Source organism: Ursus americanus, chromosome 13 (assembly GCF_024610735.1).
Source record: "Ursus americanus isolate L20-20 chromosome 13, mUrsAme1.1.p, whole genome shotgun sequence".
Classification (NCBI taxonomy): domain Eukaryota; kingdom Metazoa; phylum Chordata; class Mammalia; order Carnivora; family Ursidae; genus Ursus; species Ursus americanus.
The window spans coordinates 31,134,428-31,155,472 of record NC_142139.1 but is presented as its reverse complement, the minus strand read 5'-3'; the positions used below and the strand labels follow the sequence as shown (position 1 = coordinate 31,155,472).

At 41.7% G+C, this 21,045-nt stretch overlaps 1 long non-coding RNA gene across 1 annotated transcript; it reads right to left on the bottom strand.

Annotated features, from left to right (window-relative positions):
* Window positions 1-10,723: 10,723 nt before the first annotated feature.
* Window positions 10,724-17,794, bottom strand: LOC148109071 (uncharacterized). Its single transcript, XR_015726434.1, has 2 exons — window positions 17,528-17,794; window positions 10,724-10,859 (listed from the first exon to the last, which is right to left on the bottom strand). It is a non-coding gene; the product is annotated as an uncharacterized LOC148109071 (long non-coding RNA).
* Window positions 17,795-21,045: the final 3,251 nt, after the last annotated feature.

Genomic DNA, 21,045 nt, shown 5'->3' with positions numbered 1-21,045 from the left:
TTGGTTCAACACTGTATCTTCAGGATCGAGGAGGAGCTCATGGAAGATTGTTAAACCCACGACCGAATGAACTAGCCAGGCATAGCCTCTCAGCCCAAAGGCCCCAAGGCAAGCCCGGCATACCAGTGGAACGCATTGCATGCTGAGGAATTGCTGCTGTGGACAGAGGAATAAACTCAGCAGGGTCTTTAAAGTGAATACACAGTGCTCATGATTATTGCTGTCATATTCATGTTAGTAATCATGGCGAGCATTTGAGTCTGAGAGTTCGCTGCTGCATCAGCGGGTCCGTAAGGGCTTTATGTACATCGTGTCCTTTGACCCTCAACCTAGCAGTTGAGGAAAGTACTACTATCCCCATCCTACAAATTCTAATAGTAAAGCTTAGGAAGCAACTTGCCCAGGATCACACAGAAGATGAGTGGTAAACTCAGATCTCTCTGGCTCCGAAAAGCGGTCCTTCACCACCAGATTACACAGCCTTCCCTCTTCTGAAAGGAAAGCTGACAAGTTTCTCTATCTATAGAAAATAAAAGGAGAGAAAGTTAAATTTAAAAAAATAAAATAAAAACAGGGGCGCCTGGGTGGCACAGTCGTTAAGCACCTGCCTTCGGCTCAGGGCGTGATCCCGGCGTTCTGGGATCGAGCCCCACATCAGGCTCCTCCGCTAGAAGCCTGCTTCTTCCTCTCCCACTCCCCCTGCTTGTGTTCCCTCTCTCGCTGGCTGTCTCTCTGTGTCAAATAAATAAATAAAATCTTTAAAAAATAAAATAAAATAAAATAATAAAATAAAAACAACAACCAAGAGTAACTTCGCAATGGAAAAATCCAACAAACACCACCCACCTCAGCCAGGCGATCACAGCTCACCTCGGCAGCAGTGAGTCATGTTGATAGCATGTTCCTAGATATGATGTGATGGGAGGGTTACTTCACCTCTGCAGTCTTCCTCCCCAGAACCCAGAAGCCCATCGTAACCATGAGAAAACCATCAGATCCACACGGAGGAGCATTCTACTGAATATATGACCAGTACTCCTCAAAACCATCGAGATCATCAAAAGCGAAGTCACAGAAACTCTCAGAGACCAGAGGTGCCAAAGGAGACGTGACAATGAAATGTAATGTGGTGTCCAGGATGGGATCCTGGATCAGAAAAAGGACCTTCAAAGAAAACTGGTGAAATCCAAATAAAGACTGAAGGTCAGTTCATCATACTATACCAACGTGGTCTCCGTAACTGTGACCAAGGTCCCATGGTCACGTCAGATGTTCACAGTAGGGAAAACTAAGTGAAGGACATCCAGGAACTCTCTATACTATCTTTGTAACTTTTCTGCAAGTATAAAACTATTCTGAAATAAGTTTGTTCTAAAAGATATTTTTATCAAATAAGAAACCATTGGATGACTAAAAACACAGAATTTGGTCTTTGCTGGTACTGTGGAGTATCCTTCCTGGGAAACTTTAGGAAGAGAACAAAGAACTCCACATCCTAACGATGTTTGATGTTCTTTTTCTTAAAGCAGGAGATTGGACTGAACTATTTCTTCACATCAATTCCAGACTTTTTTAAGACTATAAATTTGAGATTTGTATTAATTGTTACAGTGACTCCTCAACCCAGAGTAACTGGAAAATGTACCAAATGAGAAGTTAATTATTTACAACTACATGTCAGACTTATTGCAAAGGTAATGGGTAGGTTTCTTAGCTGGCGCACAGTAATTACATTTAACATCGGATGGGTAAACCACGTACACAAAAATACTCCACATGTTACAGGACTCTTGCCCTTTGTGTCGGTATTTATGGCGTTGAGCTGTGTTTCTCCCAGTAGGGGGCTCTGATGCCCATCAAATGGAAAAGACACCGGCACTGGCTCAGAGGTAGGTGGCTTCCTCTCTGAAGAGTTCTTGGGTAACTTTGAGAAAGAGTAAGCATTCAGAAATCTCCAGTAATACTCGTAGGGCAGGAAAGTGCAACTAGGCAATAGAAACCTACATGGTTGGGGTACAGGTGTTTCACAGAGGGGAGCATAGGGACTTTACCAGAAAACAGAGCCCTTAGGGCTACGTATTACTGAAACCGTATATCCCTCCATGAAAAGCTGACTAGAATTGACAAATCTAGAAATGCCTTATCCTAGACCAGACTCGTTTTCCTGTAATGTGGGAAGGATATTCTTAGAGTATCATCTACTCATTGACCGCAACTGTACTGTTCCATGTAGCGTTCAAGATAGCGCATGCTCTTAACCCTTTACCTAAACACAGCCCCAGGAACAGCACGCAAGCACACACACAGAGCGACCCAATTAAAATTCTTTAATACCCTCCCATTTCTATTATGTCCGAGTACAATACAAAATTCTGAACATTCTGCAGAGTCTGTTGATGTAGCCCCTGATAACATCTCTAGCATTATCTTATCACTCGTCCACTCATTCCATGTGCTCCAGCCCCTGTCCCCTCCTTCTAGTTACTGCCTACTTATCCTGGGGTCTCAGCTCGAAAGCTTTCCCTTGGAGAGACCTCCTCTCACCCCTAGATTAGACAGCCCTGTTAAATGCTTACATAGCGCCTTGTACTTTGCCTTCATACCTCTAGTGACAGGTCTGCTCCATGTGCTAACCATAGCACTAAACAACGGTTAGCGTTGATAACTCTCTTATGTGGTTGTTAGATTGAGATCGAGTCTCCTCTGTGGACTGCAAGGTCCTTGGCATTAGGGCTCATGTTTTTATTCCCCATGTATCCCAGGGCCTGGCGTAGGACCTGGCTTAGCATGGGTTGTCAACATATATTTATAGAATAGAAGATTGAAGGAACAACTAATCCAGCTCATGCCTGCCTGTTTTAATTTTTTCATCCAAAAAGAAAAAAATGTTGCACTCAGGAACAAGAACTAGTAAGTATTTGGCTATTATAAACAAGGCTATTTGAGAAAGTTGGGGAAAATAATGTAACAAGAAAAGCACTTAGCTACAAAATATGGAGAAAAAATAATAGAAAAAATAAGAGATAAGATGACATCAAACAAAAATTTTGTCATATTTGAGACAGGTTATCAGAGGCACATATTTTCTAGAGAAATATCTCCCAGAATACCTGTGCTGATGGGGAGCAGATTAGCACCTCTGTATGTTGATTCAGGTTGGGCTGGGTATTATTAAACCAAGGAACCTGGAAAACTCAGCCCCTGACTCAGTGCAGCCTCTCCTTAGCAGGGCGAGGTTCTAGTGAGAATACTGAATGCCAGGGAAAGCCATGCCCAAGGCAAGATTGTTATAAACTGGACTACACCAGTTAGATTGCTCCTTTCGCTTAGACTTTGGGAAGCTTAAACTGTTCTATCTTTGAGTTGGTTTCTAAGTCCTTTTTACATGATATCACTAGTCTTCGAGAGCTTCCTCACTATCTGGTATAATAATGTTCCAGAATCATCGTGTACATTTTCTGCCCAAACATGGAATCGGCCTATCTCTAAGAAATAATATGTCAAGAAACGATCTGGGAACTAGCAATGCTCATTGCTACTGGCTTGGGTTTTTTATTTTTTTATTTTTTGTTTTTTATTTGTTTGGTTTTTTGCTAGAGGCATGGCTATTATTTCCATGTCTCTTTGGAGATATATACGTTAAAAAGAAGAAGGAGGGGGGGGGTGGGAACGAAAGAAAAAAAATACCTCTTGACTTTATATTGATAATTCTCTTTTTAAAAAGATTTTATTTATTTGAGAGAGAGAAAGAGTACAAGTGGGGGGTGGTGCAGAGGGAAGAGGGAGAAGCAGAATGAGGGGCTTCGTCCCAGGACCCCGACATCATGACCTGAGCCAAAGGCAGCTGCTTAACCTACTGAGCCACCCAGGTGCCCTATATCGACAATTCTGATTCAAGGTCAGTACCACACTATTTTCTAATTACTTTTCTGTTACATATGTATGCATCTCCTTTATGATGAGAAATCTGAATCTCAAGGATGCAAGAAATGATAGAATAACAATATCTATTAATTATTCATTTATCCCACACCACACACACAGTCTCAGAAAAACAACACTTGGATTTCAGAATTTACTACTTCTGATGAGATGAAAACCAATTCCGGCTGACTTCAGAGGAAGTGAAGCCAGAGAGAAAAACAGCAAAAGGGAGTACCTTTGCCCACAATGTGTAAATTCTAGGGCATTTACTCTCTTAACAAAGCCCACCCTGTTTTTTGAAATGCTGAGTCAGGTTATTCGGACCAGCGCTCCTGGTAAAAGCTTAATTTTTAAATGAGATAAAATTAAAAAACAAAACAAAGCATATAAAGACACACACACACACATATGTATATATGTATATACATGTGTGTGTGGATATATACATATCATCTTAAAAGAATCAAAAAACTGACATGATGGTAGTAAGGATTTACTACGCTTACAATGAAGAGAAATCAGGATCCAAGAGGCTCAAGTAAAGACAGAAGTTTCTTTCATTCTCAGAGTAATTATCCATCCCAAATATTTTGGATTTTTGTTTTGCTAGCCTTCTGGAGAGAGAAAGAAAGAAGTCAAAGCCCAGAGATGACATAAAATAGAAAGTCTAATGGGAGATTCACCCCATAATAGTCTAGACTACGAAGGGCTGCAACCCTTATATGCACCAGTCCTGGCACAAAATTGCAGTTAAACTCTTCTCCCTCTCCTTTATTTTTTAGGAAGTTTCAAGTCTTGAATTTGGTTTGGCGTTGTCTTAAACGAGTAGTACCACCAAGCACCTGGTATCGAATGTAAATTCTTTCTGGAAAAAGCCCAACTTCTATTAGGCCTCAAATAATTTATCCAATACATTTTTCAAATCCAACATTAAGTCAAAGATAACAAAACACATAAAGAAGTACATGCCATGAGTGATACCCAGTGGAAATTATGGACTACAATATATAGACTATGGTCTATAGACTATCATAATTTTACAAAGACTTCAAATATTAGAATTGATAAATTTACTATGTTTAAAATTTTGTTTGACAATTAACATCTGAAGAAAAAGAGAAACTGTCAAGAGAGTCATCGTTTCATAGTTAAAAGTATAAAACAGATTTTTAAAGGATCAAATGGAACTTTGAGATATGAGAAATAAAATAACCAAAATTTAAAACTTAGCAGATGGGTTTAAGAGAAGATTTAACACATGATAAAAAAAAAATGAACTGGAAAAAAAAATAAAAGTATCCATAATGAAGGCTGGAGTGTCAAATTGCTGGTGCAGAAGAAAAGGTAAGAAACATGAAGAATAAAGAAGACTGCACATGCTTACTTGAAGTCTCAACAGGTAAAAAGAGAAATGGAGCCAAAGCAGTATTTGAAATTTCAGAACTGTTAAAATTATTCAGAACTGTTAAAGTTCAGAATAGTTAAAACTGATGAAAAACACAATTCCACAGAGTCAAGAAGCCCAGTGAATCCAAAGCAAGGTAAATTTATAGTGCTAAATGTGTGATCAGAGAAGAGAAAAAGTTTCAAATCAATAATCTAAGTTTTCACCTCAAGAACCTGAAAAAGAGTAAAATTAACCAAAAGCAAGCAGAAGGAAGGAAACAATAAAAATTAAAACAGAAATCAATAACATTGGAAACAGAAAAACAATAGAGAAAATCAAAGAAGCAAAGACCTGGTTCTTTGAAAAGATCAAAAAAATTGGCAAATCTCCAGCAAGATTGACAAAGAAAGAAGAGAGAAGACATGAACTACCAACATTAAGAATGAACAAAGACTATCACTGCTGATCCTCCAGATACCCTAAAGCGTAATAAGGGAACACTACCAACAACTGTACACACATAAATCTCACAACTTAGATGAAATGAACCAATTTCTCAACAAACACAAACTACCACAACTCAGCCAACATGAAATAGATCATTTGAATGACCCTATATTTATTAAGAAAATCGGATCTGTGAGGTGTCTGGGTGACTTAGTGGGTTAAGCATCTGCCTTTGGCTCAGGTCACCATCTCAGAGTCCCGGGATCGAGTCCCGCATCGGGCTCCACGCTCAGTGGGGAGTCTGCCTCTGCCCCTACCCCCCTCCACTCATGCTTTCCCTCTCTCTCTCTCAAATAAATAAAATATTAAAAAAGAAAAGAAAATTGAATCTGTAAATACAAAATCTTCCCATAAAAGAAATCTCTAGATCAAGAGGATTTCACGGAAATTTTTACAAAACATTTAAAGAAGAACTAATACCAATTCTATACGGTCTCTTCTCCATCAGGACAGAACATCAGGACAGAACATCTGCCGGTTCATTTTCTTTAGCCAGTATCACTCTTATACCAAAACCACACAAAGAGAATACAAAAAAGAAAACTACAGACCAATATCCCTGATAAATACAAATACAAAAGTCCTTGACAAAATTAGTATAGATAACTCCCAAAACTCCACAAGAGAAAACAAGCATTCCAATTAAACATGGGCAAAGACATGAGGAGACATTTTGCTGAAGAAGATAGACAGATGGCAGATAAGCACATGAAAAGATGTTCAACATCATGAACCATTAAGGAAATGTAAATTAAAACCGCAGTGGGGTACTCCTCCATACCTATGAGAAGGACTAAAAATTAAAAAAAAATAACAGTACAAAACATGATGGTGAGGATGTAGAGAAACTGAGTCATTCACACATTGTTGGTGGGAATGTGGAATGACACAGCCACTCTGAAAAACAGTGTGACAGTTTCTTAAAAACTTAAACATGGAGCTATCCTATGAACCAGGAATTACATTCCTGACACGTATCCCAGAGAAATAAAGACTATGTTCGCACAAAAACCTATACATAAGTGTTCACAGAAGCTGCTTTCATGATAGCCAAAAACTGGAACAGCCTAGTGGCCCTTCAGTACGTGAACGGCTAAACCACCCATGGCGTACGCACACCACGGAACACCAGTGAGCTGCAAACACGAATGAGCAATTGAGACATACAACGGCCTGGATGAATCTCCAGAGAATGATGTTGAGTGAAAGAAGCCAATCCCATCAGGTTATATCTTGAAGGATTCCATTTACATAACATTCTGGAAACGACAAAATTATAAACATGGGTCAGAGGTGAGTGGTTTCCAGGGATTAATGAGGAGATGGGAGCAGAAGTGGGTACAGCTGTAAAAAGGCAGCGCACGTGATCCTAATGGTGATGGAATTGTTCCGTATCTTGACTGTATCAATGCCAGTTTCCTGGTTATATATTGTACTATAGTTTTGCAAGATGTTATCATTGAGAAAAACTGGGCAAAGGATACACAGAATCTATCTCTATAATCACATGTGAGTCTACAATTATCTCAGAATAAAAAGGTCAGTAAACCAGTAAAAATTTCTGTCTTTAAAAAGTGCTCATTTTTAAGAAGTATCAAATAAAACCTAGAACTGAAATTCCCTATGGTATCAACAATGGAGTGGGACAATGCCCCAGATGTCTATTGTATAATAAACTTCCTCAAAAGTCAGCACTCTTAAAAACATTCCTTTTATTTTACTCAGGATTTTGTAGGACAGGACTTCAGGAAAGGCTCAGCTGGGGGCTTTGTCTCTGATCCATGCGTGGTTTCCTGGAGTGGCTAGGGCTAGAGTCTCCACTTCCAGATGCTTCCTTCCCTCACTTCCTGGTGCCTCTATGCACCTTGCCCTCTGGCGCTACACTATGTCTCCTCGTCCAGGGCCTCTCCACACAGCCAGGTCTTCTCACGGATTACTAGTCGTGGGCTAGTTGCACTGACATGGTGGCTGGCTTCGAGGAGGCAGGAACAGAAGCTCTTAAGCCAGTAAGAGCTACCCCTGGAACAGACATGTGTGTCACTTTTGCCGTATTCTATTGGTCAACCTGTCCCCACATGGAGCAGCGTCCTTTCCCCGCCCTTGCGGTTTAGGAATGGATGGCCTTCAGCTTCCTCTGCTTTCTAAGGACAGTACTGACCATCCAGACAAGCCCAAAAGAAAGACAAGAAAGGCAAAGGTGCCTGAGACTCAACAACCTGATGACAAGCTGCTAACAGACTGATTTGATGGTAGTGCACAGCAAAGTCTTTCTCAAACATTCAGGGTTGAGAAAAGTCCCCATAAAGCCCTCTGCTTAAAACCTCCCTTAGCGACCATTCCCACTTCATCTGCTCTTTGGCGGCAATCTAAGAAGACCGCATTTCAAAGTGCAGTGGTCAAAGTACTACTACATTTTTTAGGGGAAGAAAGTCCTTCTAACGTGTTTCACTCTTTGGCATACATAGTCCATGAACCTATCTTGACTTTTGTAAAAGAGTGTGTTTTCCAAAGACAGCCACAACACTGTCTCCCACCCCACGGTGCTATTCACAATGGGATATTTGACTCTCTGGGACCTCTGAAAACACTTCCACTGATTGGATGCATTGGAAGTGGTGTGACAAGACTTCCAAGATGAGATCATAAAAGACAATACAGCTTCTGCCGGGCTTTCTCTTTAGGAACATGCGACTTGGAAGCCCAAGCTGATCTATATGAAAGTGGGCTATCTTGCAGCCATCACATGGAGAGATGATCTGGGGATAGAGGCCAATTCCCAGGGAACCCCAAATGACCTCAGTCCCAGCTGTTCTTATCTTCCCAGCCCAGGCACCAGACATCAAAGTGAGGAAGATTTCAGAGGAATCCAGCTCACAGTCTTCAAGCTGCCCAGCAGGGGAGATGAGCTGTCTTGCCAACCTTGCCAAATTGTAGACTTGTGAGCAAAATAATATTAACGTAAGCTGCTAAGTTTCGGGATAGTTTGTTATACAGCAGGTGCTAACGAATGGAATCTTGTACTTATTTAAAGGATTACCTTTCAGAAGTAGAGAGACAGTAGGTGGAGAACAGGAATATGAGGTGGAATCTAGAATGGGTGTTTGGGGTATGAATACATTAATTGTAACAGATCCAAAACTGACAGATATGATGAATGACTTAAATTTGGTAAACCTCAAGGCAGACTCTGCTGGAGTTACCACGACAGGAGAAAGCGGAGGACAACATCGGCAAGTAGAGATCACTCATTGGCCAGAAAGTTCGGGCAAGGATGCCCGATCTAGGGCTGGAGATATGTTGGCAAACTCACCAGTGTCTCTGATGACTGTACCAGCTCCATTCATAGTCAGTGTCGCAACGGGGACTCTCTCCTGTGCAGTCTACAGCCCTGCGTTCTGCTCATACTGTTCTTAGTACTGCCTCCTGCTTTGCATAGAGGGAAATGTGCACCTCTTTTCTAGATTTCTCTATCTCTTGCCCACTTGACAGGATTCAACTTCTCACTCCGTTCATCACCTTGTATTACGTGTCCATTCTTCTTCTCCGTCTAGGCCACAATTCTTACTGTTACTTAACTAATATGATTGGATTCTATATGCCTCTTAACCTTTGCCAGTCACATTACTAAAGTCATGGCAATAACATGTACCAAATTTTCAAATCATGCATTTTTAAATAAATGACAGAGGATGAACATCCTCGAATATCAATACTTGTCTCTTTTCCTTTTTCCTTAGATAAATTTGCTAGAATTTGGAATTACTGGATCAAAATGTGAATACTGTGACATGCATAGATTTATATCTCAACCCTCGGAAAGACGCTAACAATACTCCACCCCCACCATGATGCCTCAGTCTACTTCGCTGCTACAAGCAGCCCCATCCTGGAAAATCAAATCTATCTCACAGAGACCTCTTACGACTAATAAAAACTCAGTCAGCCTTGAGCTCCTTAGGCAAAAATATGATGTCAAAATCTTTTTAAGAAACAATCTAGAAACTTTAAATGTATGAAAGACAAAACAAGAAAGTCAAGGAAGAAGACAGTGCTGAAGACTAACATGAAGATATGTTTAGTCTCACAAACAATGATGGGAGTATAAAGCAAAGCAATGGAACCCATCATCATGGCAAAGTCTTAACACTGAAAATGTCCAGCATTAATGAGGATACCTTGACAGAAATCTTTAATTGAATTAAAATTATTATTTCAGTAAACTTATTACTTATTATTAATAGCCATGTATTAATTTTTGATTTGTTAAAAATAAAATTAGTTAAAATTTCAGGTTATCTAGAGGGTGATCTGAAAATATAAAAAATTTGAATATTTACCCTTGACCTCACAACTCTATTTCTAGAGTTTATTCTAAGAAGATAGCCAGACAAGTGTGAAAGAATGTGTTTGTTAACAAGGGCGTTCATTACAATATTATTTATCATTGTAAGAACTGGAAACAATCTAGAGTCCAACAGGAGTTACTTTGTTAATTTCATTATGCTCTACACCTACCAAGTTTTACTAAGGTACTAAGAAAATCTTCCTGGAAGATTTGTCATTTTCTAGCCACAGTTAGGTCAATGTCACATGGCAGTATAAATATTTTCTATAAGCTTTTTTTTCCTTTTCACAAATTCCCTATGTACTGACTTGAAAATATGCCCAATACATCATATATTGAATAAAAAAGATGTTACAGAAAAAAAAAATCACATTCTTTCTTTCTTCCTTCCTTTCTTGTTTCTTTCTGTGAGGCATGCCCTGTGGATATAGACCTCAAACCTACTAGTAGTTATCTCTGGAAGAAGCTACTGTGTTAGAGATTTCTATATACTTATGAGTTGTTGTTTTTTTTGTTTGTTTTACAATGACATTTCAGACTTTTTATAATCAACAAATATGTCAAAGACATTTCCATTTATTAAACAAAGCATTCCTTATTGATTTACTCATTAAACAAACAGCCTCTGAAGGCATGTCTTCTGCCAGGCTCCGTCCTGGACAAGGAAGCCCAAGATGAGTAAGCAGTCCTTGGAATCTAGGAGGAAAAACAAAGAATCGTAATGTCACATGACCTTGCTAGCTTTACGTATATGTTAATGAATGACGAACGATGCTTTGTGAATGAAATGTAAACTCCATTTGGAACCCCATGGAATTCTGAGGTCCCTCACCAGCTGAGATCTTTATGGGCATAATCGGCTATCTTATAGGTATCAGTCAGAGGCTGAGAGTGGAAAAAAGAGGAGAAAGGATGAGTCATCCTTTCTGGTGTTCAGGAACCCTGACACCCAGGTCTCTGGCCTTAGGCCAGGACAAGCGCACTTTTAGAGACTGCAAGGGTTTCCCAGGCTGAGGTGGAGGCACTCAGAGGTGTGATGACTTCCTTTGAAGTAGAAAGCATTCTCTTCTTCCTGGAAGATTTATTATTTTCTGGACCCAGGTCAATGTCATATGGAGATATAAACATTCTCGATAAGCTTTTTTCCTTGTCAACTGACACACGGATTGTCTCGTATGTACATCAGAGCACAGAATCATAAACTGTTTACTAGAAGGAGGAAATTGAAGTTTTCCAGAACTTGCCTGCGGAGAATCTTCCTTACGATGGAAGCAGACCAGGACTGGCCATACCTCCAAGGCCTCAGGCAATGCCAGCTACCCCAAACAGCGACATGGGGGACGGCAGCTACACAGAAGAGAGCAGCTACAAGGCTCAAGCAGGCCTGGCTTCCAGACTTCAAAGACACAAACATACGTTTTTAAATTCAAATGACATCTCTTGGTCTGCCTCTCATCCATTGCACACTGATGCCTTTTGAGCAATTTCCCCCTATTTTAGAAGGCAGTACTACACACACGGAGAACTTTGTTTTGACTTTATTTTTCTGGCATTAAGAGGGCTTACTGGGGCGCCTGGGTGGCTCAGTCAGTTAAGCATCTGCCTTCAACTCGGGTCATGATCCCAGGTTCCTCGGATCGAGTCCAGCATCAGGCTCCCTGCTCAGTGGGGAGTCTGCTTCTCCCTCTCCCTTTCTCTCTGTGTGCGCTCTCTCTCAAATAAATAAATAAATAAATAAATCTTTAAAAAAAAAAAAGAGGGTTTAGAAACTCATTTATTGCCATGATACTAATTACTATAATTTTTTAGCCCTGGCCAGCTTGGCAGGATTCAAACAAATGTGTGCTGCTTATTACAGATTCTCCCAGAGCTCAGGCAAACCCACTTTACGGGCTAAAGAACTCCTAAAATCCTAAACGAAGCCCAACAAGTGAGAGTATCCAGAACAGCGAACAGCATGTCAGATAGGCCTTTCTTCCTTACGTAAATCTGGTCATGAATTCTTTGCCCTGCTCCGACGTATCCGTAGATTCTTGCTGGACTGTGAGGATGCAGGCCCCTGCCTCCCCCAGATCAATGAGCCCGATGCTGACTCAGCCATGCGCCAGGCCCTGGCCCTGACCTGAGAACCTAAGGGTAACCAGCCACCACCAAGCAGGGTTTGCACTGACCGAAGCTACTCCATCAATCCATTGATCCAGCTTGTACTTATTTGGTACATTCACTGTGCCCGTAGTATTGAGCGTAAAAGAAAAAAAAAATCAACACTTCTTGGAATTTGACCCATGTGAAGACAGGTAAGATTTGTATGCAAATACATCCGGAAGAGTTCCAAAAAGAATGTAGGTGGGTTCTACAATGGAGTTCATTTTAAAATGCTAAGATTGGTTTAAGGAAGAACAAGTCACAGCACCCAGAAGGTTCCTTAATTAATCATAAATGTCAATTTTGTTTGTTTGCTGGCTGGTTTGTTTATGGGCATCCTCCCCACTGTGTGTGCCCGAGGGCACTGCTTTATTCACTGGTATATCCTTGGTCTAACACAGAAAGCTGCTAATGGAAAGGAAGGAAGGGAAAAAGGGAAGGAATAAGGAGAAAAATAAAGAGAGCAGCAGGGGGAGGAAGGCAGTATACATAGCAGTTGAAAGCTTCATTATCTACAGACTGCCAGGATTAAACCCCAACTCTGTGACCTCAGGCAACTTACTTAACCTCTCTGTGCTTTTGTTTCTTTATCCTGAGAATAGGGGAAATAATAATACCCACCTCACTGAGTTGAACAAAACCTTGACTTAATGTTTGTGGCTTTAGAACAACGTCTGGACAGAATAGGCACTGAATAAACATTTACTACATGTTTAAAACCATAAAGAAAAGAAATACTCACCAGGGAAAATTAAGCAATGACTTTGAGAGCTGTTTAGGGGTTACAATGTGTAGAGCTTGGCAATTGTTCTGATGCTTTATGTTCAGAGAAAAGAATAGAGAGTCAAGGCAGAGAGGCCGAAAGAGCCAGAACGAATGGGAATCCCAGACCTCCAGCCAGATGGTGCCTGCCATGAGGCGAGCGGGTTCATGGGCTCGGCCCCATCTGAGAAATCTCATGTGTGTGCGTGTGTGTGTGTGTGTGTGTGTACCCACACTGCCATGGACTTTCAGGGTGTATAGTCCTCCCTCATCTGACCTGGAATTCCTCGGGAATAAGGGCTGCTTTTTTCACACTGTATTCCCACTGACTTGGCTCTATGACCTTGGGCCAGTTGCTTGGCTGTTCTGTCGCTCAGGTCCCTGTTAAGTTTAAAAGTGATAGTGACAAAGCTAACAGTACTGTTGGACATGTTAAATGGACAAGGTTTAAAATGTGCTTTGTGCAATGCCCAGCATGTTGTAAGCATTCGGTGATCATTGGCTCATATTATTATAAAAGTCAAGCATATGTTTGTGAAACCAAACAAGGTAATGATATAAAATTTATAGCTGAACTGGAATCAGAGATCATCCATGTGTCCACAGGTAGAGGGATGTGCGTTTGGCTAAGAAAAAAATGTTAAATGAAAAAGAAAAGAAAAGAAAAAAGAAAAATGCACCAGCCAAACAAGAATGAGAGCTACAGTCACATCCCAGAGAGACCTCAAAAATATAATGTTGAAGGGAAAAGAAGAAACAGCAAGGTTTTTATGGCACAATACCATTTCTTTTTTAAATATTAAAAGATAAAAACACAACCACATGACACATTCCTTGAGGCTATAAATATATAAATCCATGTTTGGAAGGCAAATGGGAAGAAAATGCATGAAATGTGTGGAAGTGCTTAACTACGCAAAGGGCAAGAAGAGGAGGGTAAGTGGGAGATTGTGCTGGCTGGGAAATGCCTCCCTCCAAAGATACTGGGACTCAACCCCTGCAACCTGAACATGTCACCTTAGTCAAAAAAAGGGGCTTCCCAGATGTGATTCAGTTAAGGATCTCGGGATGGGGAGGGTGACCTGGATGACCCGGGAGTCCCTCAGTACAGTCCTGAGTGTCCTTAGAAGAGGAGGCAGAGGGAGATTTGACATTCACAAAGGAGAGGGTGATAGGAAGACGGAGCGGAGAGAGAGAGTCAAAGCTGCCGATCTTCAGGATCGGAGTGATGTGGCCACAGCCAAGGAACACCAAGAGCCACCAGAAGCTGGAACGGGCTCCAGAAGGCCTCCAGAGAGAAAGTGGCCCGGCAGCCCCTTGATTTCCACCTGGTGGTATGGATTTCGGACTTCCGGCCTCCGGAACTGGGATAGAATCAATTTCTGTTGTTTTAAGCCACTAAGCTTGTGCTCACTTGTTACAGCTGCCACAGGAAGTGAGTGATGAAGAGAGAAACTTAAAAAGATAAAGCCGCTTTACATGGCTGTGTGATTACGGATTGCTCTGAATAGAGGCTGATCGGCCCCTGCATTCCCTTGACTCGCGGTTCTAAAAGAACAACGGAACAAACAAAAAACTGACAATGACCACTTAAAACGCCGTTGTTAATTATACTTCAAAATGTATTTAAACATTCCTCTTAAGATGTCATCAGGTAGTTCTAGAGGTCTCCCGTGAAACTTACTCAACACAGTTAGGTGGAGAGGCGAATGCGTCGGAGTCCAAGGGAGCAAAGAGAGAAGCAGACATGTCACAAAACAGGAAATGCAGCAGAACAGCAAAGCCGGGAGATCACCCAGCCTCCAGGCAACGCAGTTTAAAACAATCCTGACATTTCATATTTTTGCCCATCAAAATGACAGATTTCTTTATTCACTGTAAATTTCACATTTTTCCTCACACTTTATTTTTAGCCTGCTTTTTCCCACTTAGCAATTTATCTTCTAAACATGACATTGAATGAAATGAGTAAAATAAATACTGAAAAAAAATGGGGTAAGATTGGCAGTATCCCACATCGCTGACGGCTGTGTCCTTGGAGGGAGAAATCTGGCAACATGGAGAGCCTTAACATTTTTCAAAGACTTTGGTCTTCACTTCAGTTTTACTATTAGAGTTTTCTAAGGAAGTGGTCCTAGTGGAGGAAGCGCCGTGATCATCACAGAATCTAAAATAGCAAAAATGAACACGACATAATAGCTTGGAAGAGGGTCCACGAACTCTGGCCTGTGGGGCCCACGGGACCTATGGCTTGTTTTTATAAATACGGTCCTAGTGGAACACGGCCACATTTATTGGTTGACATAGTGTTCCTGGCTGCTTGCGCCACTTTGGTAATGCTGAGCGCTGTGAAAGAGATAAATGTCTCACAAAGCCAAAAACATTTATTGGCTGGTCCTTTATAGAAAGAATATGCTCATTCCTAGTTTAGATCTGCTGATTGGGTCAGGAAACTACACCCCATAGGGTTCCTGGACTATTTTGCAGCCCTTGAGAAAAATGTTCATGGGGAGTTTGTTAAAAAAAAAAAAAAAGGGAAAATGTCTCATGCTATGAGAAGACACAAGGATACAGAATAATAGGAACTATATAGTTACAGTTACGTAATCATGATAGTTACGATCATTTAAAAAAAGACTGAAGGGAAGTAGGACAAAATGTTAATATTAGTTGTCTTCAAGTGATGGATAATACATATGATTTTAATTTTGTACTCTCTCTACTTCTGTGCTTTTCTTCGGTTTATGGTAATTCAATTATTCCATGTGTATTAACGGACATATTTCATCTTAAAGTATAAAAATAAATATCCATTTAAAAATTGAAACTAATATTAAGTGAGCCTCCAGGGCACTAGATTTTACAGACTCTTAGATTAAAGATATGATTACGTATCATAATTAATATCTTCTCCTAGCACTTCTGGCCCCCTGAAGAGAACTCCTACCCACCAGAGTTATAGATTTTATTTCCATTCAAATTTATATGACAGGAAGGGCCTTTCTCCATTTTCACCCTCTTCTGGTGGGTGGACTCATGTCTGCCTCATTTCTGGAGCCTGCCCTGTTCTATAAGGAAAAAAGGAAAAGGGGGGGGCGGTTTCTAAAGAAGGAAAAGAAACACATAGACTTCTGCTAAGGTGTGTTAATTCCACAGGCAGCAAGTCTGGACCTCGAAGTCCCTTTCCTTCTTTCCTGGATGATCTGCTGTGACTTGACACCACTTCCAAGGGAAAACCAGATGAGTTGAAATAAACAATGACGACCGAGGCCAGAGAAGGAAGAAGCAGACATGAGACTTCGAGGGCAGGTGGACAAGAGAGGAGATGGGGAGCAATGACAGGTAAGTCCTTCCTTCTTTCCGAGGTGGGCTCCATGTAGATTAAAGCAGCCACAGGAGAGAAGCAGAGATCTGTTTCCCATCCCCCTCTGGACGTGTGTCTGTGAACTTAGTTCAAAGCTGAAGTAAAACTTCTCCCCTCCCATCAAAATGTTAAGGGTTTAGCCAAAGGATCATTCTTAATTCAAGCCTATCATGCAATGAGGAGCAAAGCAAGTAAGACAGAAGCGATAACAAAGTTAAACTAAAAAGGGGAGGTCAGCCAAAGTAGCTTCACTTCCCATAATCACTTCCTATTATCTGTAAGGCCTGGAAGAATCACAGCACTAACTTTCTGAACTGACTGAGGAGTACAACAGTTCCCCATTCTTTGGGGGATAAACGGTCAGGGGTGCCGATTCGGTTCCAATTACACACAAGTCACTCCAAATCACCAGGCAGCCCCAGGCTCTCATTCCTCCGCCCGCTCTGCCCGTGTGCGCACTCACCGAGCCAGAGTGAACAGCAGACAGCTGGGGCTATGGACAGCCTGGAAGAGTGAGCCAGAGAAAGTGACGGCCACAGATCCATCATCGGCCAACTTGGCACTGACTCATCGCATCTCATCTCTTAGCCCCACAAACAGATTACATTTAATTCCCTTCCTTGGAGCCAACAGTGGCCGCTAAGAGCATCGTTGGCTCCCTCTGCATCTCTCTTCCTTTATGAAAAATTTCCCAAACTACAAAGTGGGGCCTAGAAAGGAAGCCTGACCTGGAGGGACTCCATTCATTTGTTCAACAAATGTTTATTGAGCACCAACTAGGTGCCCAGCACAGTTCTAGGCTTTGGGGATACAGCAGAGAGAAAATAAAGATCCCCACGCCTGTGGGACTTAGATTCAAACAGGGGTGAGGGACACTAGGGAGCAAAGGTAGTAAGTAAATGAGGTTGGAAGATAATACGTGATGTGGACCAAAAGAAAGCAGGAGAAGGCCAGGGGGAATTGGGAGTGGGTGTGGAGGGGTCCGTCCATGTCATGAAATAGGACAGTCAGGACAAGCCTTATCATAGGTGAGCAAAGACTTAAAGAAGCTGAGGGAGTTAGAAAGGAGCAGCCCTCCTGCTATGAGTAATACCTTTTCAGATATTCCTCCCGGGGCCGGCACGACGGAGCAGTCAGCGTGCAATCAAGTCTGGCTCCTTTTCCGGAACACTAATAGAGAAACCATGTCAGGCCCAAAGAGAAAATAATCACTACAGCGCAGGCTTGAGCAGGGACTTCCTTTTCTTTACCACTGAATTTCTAGAGCCTGGCAAGTAGAAACCACTCGATTCATCTTTGTGGGGTGGGTGACTCAACGACTCCCTGCTACCTGTAAGTAATGCGCAGTTCGAGACCCAGCGCCGGAAGACATTGGAGCCACGCTTCAAGCAGGGTGCGCTGATTTCCGGAACCGACTGTCCCCTTCCGGCTGTGCCCAGCAGGAGTTCTGGGTGGCCCACACAGCAGTGCAAATGGTGCGGAGAGATAAGGAGATGCTTGGGAACATTTCTCCTGGTGGCAGCACCTGTTTTATCTCGGCGGTGTCCACAGCTTTGTGCTCTTTAAATCAACTTAGGAACCACGCAGGCCCTACCTATTTTCCGTGAGCCAGGGCTAGATTCTGGAGTGATCGCAGTTTGGTCGCGCGCGGTGGTAGGCAACCTCTAGGATGGTCCTAATGATCCCTGGCTCCTGAGAGTCATGTCCTGCGTAAGCCTGTCCTTTTGAGTGTGGGTGGGATCTAATAGCTGACTCATCTTTAAACAAGTACAATATGGCAAAAGGGATGGGGCATCGCTTTCAAGATTACATTACAAAAAGACTGGAACTCCAGTCTTGCTCGCCATCTCTCACTCTCTTTCACTCTCTCTCTAGCCCTTGCTCTGGGGGAAGCAACCTGCCATGTTGTGTGTGGCCCTATGGAGAGGTCCCTGTGGCAAGGAAGGGAGTCTCTGACCAATAACAGCCTGCAAACACTTGAGGTTGCCCCCTTCCAGGTGAGTGGGCTTCGAAGCAGATGCTTTTTGTAGTTGAGCTTTGAGAAGCAGGGCCCCAACAATACCTTGAACGCAGTCTCTGAGAAGCCCTGATACAGAGGACTCAGCTAAGCTGTACCTGGGTTCTCGACTCTCAGAAACTATGATGGGGGCAGGGATGCCTGGGTGGCTCAGTCAGTTAAGCACCTGCCTTCAGTTTGGCTCAGGTCATGATCCTGGGGTCCTGGGATCAAGTCCCACTTTGGGCTCCCCGCTCAGCAGAAAGCCTGCTTCTCCCTCTCCCTCTGCCTGCCGCTCCCCCTGCTTGTGCTTTCTCTCTCTGTGTGTCAAATAAATAAATAGAATCTTAAAAAAGAAAAGAAACTATGATAAATGTTTGTTATTTTAAGTCACTGAGTTTGGGGGTTATTGGTTACGCAGCAGTAGATAACTAATACACATGACCTACCCGCAAACTATGGTGAGGTGAGTGCCATATGAGTGATAAAAACCAAGTATTTGGGGTAGGGGGCGTTCACGGGAATAAGAAATAGGTGATGGCGGATTGACATAAATTTGCATAGCTCTTTACACTTTACTAGGTGCTTCCACAACTGTCTCATTTGATCTTTACAATAAGCCTAAGGATGATACTATTTGACTTACCCAACATTAAATATTAATTGATCTAGTCATTCCGTAAAAATTTTAAGAGTCAAATAAGCACCTGTGATAGGTACAAAGGAAAACTATATAAGCCATAGTAAGTGTCCTCAGAGAACCCAAAATAGTTTAATACATTAAATAAATAAATAGATCAATAGACCCTGTGGTCCTTTATATTAGAGACCATAATACTTGATAACTCAAAGGGGGGAATGATGAACTTTTCCAGAGGACCTAAAAATTACTCAAAAACTGATTCTTTTTTTTTTCTAGCCTTACTGTGGTATATTTGGCAAATTAAAATTATATATTTTTAAGGTATACAATGTGATGTTTTGATATATGTATACATTGTGAAATGTTTACCAAGCTCAAGCTAATTAGCGTATCTGTCACCTCACATAGTTTCCATTTGTTTGTATGGTAAGACTACTTCAGGTCAATTTCCTTTAACAGATTTCAAGTATGCAGTACAGTATTGTTAACTATAATCATCACACCGGACATTAGATCTCCAGAAGGATGAGCTGGAAGTTTACCAGATGGTTGGATCTCAGAAAGGATAGGCAGGGAGGGAGAGAAGAGTATCGCAGGCAAATGGGGTTGGGGCCAGGTGCAATACATGGAGTTTGAAACAGTATCGTCTCTTACAGAAGATGATGATTCCACCTGGACAGGGAGTGAGGTGCATATAGAGAGCAAATCAGCGAATGAAAGAGCTGTCTTTCCCACTCAACTCTTCTGGCTTATATGCTATGTTTTTTCCATGATGTCACAGTCTTTTCTCATCTTTCTCAGTCTCATTTCCTGATTTCTCTTACTCCTTCATGAGATCTGATGATCATTATAGATCACTAGCGAACAAATCAGAAGCCAGGAAGGGGCTCAGGCCAAGTGGCAAGTAAATTAGGGAGTGAACCGATGTTGTGAAGAGGGATAAAGAGGTGGCACAGAGAGAGGAAGAGAGGGAAAGATGAAGAGGGACATATGGAGCTTGAGGAAAGAGCAGGATTAAAGAAAAAAAACTGTCAAGAAGTGTGGGGGAAATTAGAGAATTTTCGTAGCTAGATTGTACAGAGCCAAATCAGAAGGAAAGATTTGCGTACGGTATGTTAGATGAAGACGAGTAAAAGCTCAAGGTTTTAAGAGAAGAAATAGATTCTCTAAAACCATAAACCAACATACCTCCTGATATGATATGGTAAGAAAGATAGTTCACCTCTGTGGTGGTCTCCCCCAAACCTATAAACCCATTCTCATCATTTGTTACAAATTTCTCTGACAAATTGAGGAACATTCTGCAAAATGCCTGACTAGTAGTCTTCAAAAACGGTCACAATCAGTCCTTTTTTTTTTTAAGGTATAATTATTTATATATTTGAGAGAGAGAGAGCAGGACGAGGGGCAGAGGGAGAGGGGGAGAGAGAATTTCAAGCAGAATCTCCGCCGAGCACACAGCTGGTCACGGGGCTGAGTCCCACAACCCTGATATCACGACCTCAGCCGGAATCCGAGTCAGACACTTCACTGACTGAACCACCCAGGTCACAATCAGTCTTTGAGAAACTCACAAACCAGAGGAGACTAAGGAGACATGATGATTGAACATAATATGATATCCTCGATGGGAGCCTAGAACAGAAAAAGGGCATTAGTGGCAAAGCTCATGAAATCTGAATAAAGTGTGAAGTTTAGTTAATAGCAACATACCAATGTAGGGTTTCTCAGTTTTGATAAATGGATCTGAGTAATGCACAATGATCACATTAGAGGAAACTGAATCTGGTGGGGGCATACAAGAACTTACTGCATCCCCTTTGCAATTTCTATGTAATCTAAAAATATCCCCAGATAGAAAGCTTATTTTTGAAAGTGAAAGGCCAGTAGTGAAGTCTAGATTAGGGCTTATGTGAACTAATTTTTCAGTGGGCTTCACCATTTACAAACCAACCTTCACAGCCCTGTGTAC